Source organism: Budorcas taxicolor, chromosome 2, assembly GCF_023091745.1.
Source record: "Budorcas taxicolor isolate Tak-1 chromosome 2, Takin1.1, whole genome shotgun sequence".
NCBI lineage: Eukaryota > Metazoa > Chordata > Mammalia > Artiodactyla > Bovidae > Budorcas > Budorcas taxicolor.
In genome coordinates this window covers 88322832-88323940 of record NC_068911.1, presented here as the reverse complement: position 1 = coordinate 88323940, position 1109 = coordinate 88322832, and the positions used below count along the sequence as shown (strand labels likewise).

General features: G+C 45.1%; 1 non-coding gene across 1 annotated transcript; it reads right to left on the bottom strand.

Annotated features, from left to right (window-relative positions):
• Positions 1-355: 355 nt before the first annotated feature.
• TRNAC-GCA (transfer RNA cysteine (anticodon GCA)) lies at positions 356-428 on the bottom strand. The gene has a single exon. It is a non-coding gene; the product is annotated as a tRNA-Cys (tRNA).
• Between the last annotated feature and the right edge of the window lie 681 nt (positions 429-1109).

The following is a 1109-nucleotide window of genomic DNA, read 5'->3' as shown; positions in this document are numbered from 1 at the left end:
GCGTTTCTCATGATGTACTCTGCATAGAAGTTAAATAAGCAGGGTGATAATATACAGCCTTGACGTCCTCCTTTTCCTATTTGGAACCAGTCTGTTGTTCCATGTCCAGTTCTAAATGTTGCTTCCTGACCTTCATACAGATTTCTCAAGAGGCAGGTCAGGTGGGTCAGGAAGATCCCCTGGAGAAGGAAATGGCAATCCACTCCAGCACTCTTGCCTGGAAAATCCCATGACAGAGGATTCTGATAGGCTACAGTCCATGGGGTCGCAAAGAGTCAGACACGACTGAGCGACTTCACTTTCACTTTCACTTTCAAGAGGCAGGTCAAAGTAAGTAAGTGAAGTTGCTCATGATCTTCCCAACCCAGGGATCGAACCTGGGTCTCCTGCTTTGCAGGCAGACGCTTTAACCTCTGAGCCACCAGGAAAGCCCCTAAGAGGCAGGTCAGGTGGTCTGGTATTCCCATCTCTTTCAGAATTTTCCACAGTTTATTGTGATCCACACAGTCAAAGGCTTTGGCATAGTCAATAAAGCAGAAATAGATGTTTTTCTGGAACTCTCTTGCTTTGTCCATGATCCAGCAGATGTGGGCAATTTGATCTCTGGTTCCTCTGCCTTTTCTAAAGCCAGCTTGAACATCAAGAAGTTCATGGTTCATGTATTGCTGAAGCCTGGCTTGGAGAATTTTGAGCATTACTTTACTAGCATGTGAGATGAGTGCAATTGTGCGGTAGTTTGAGCATTCTTTGGCATTGCCTTTCCTTGGGATTGGAATGAAAACTGACCTTTTCCAGTCCTGTGGCCACTGCTGAGTTTTCCAAATGTGCTGACATATTGAGTGTAGCACTTTCACAGCATCATCTTTCAGGATTCGAAATAGCTCAACTGGAATTCCATCACCTCCACTAGCTTTGTTCTTAGTGATGCTTCCTAAGGCCCACTTGACTTCACATTCCAGGATGTCTGGCTCTAGATGAGTGACCACACCATCGTGATTATCTGGGTCATGCAGATCTTTTTTGTACAGTTCTTCTGTGTATTCTTGCCACCTCTTCTTAGTATCTTCTGCTTCTGTTAGGTCCAGACCATTTCTGTCCTTTATCGAGCC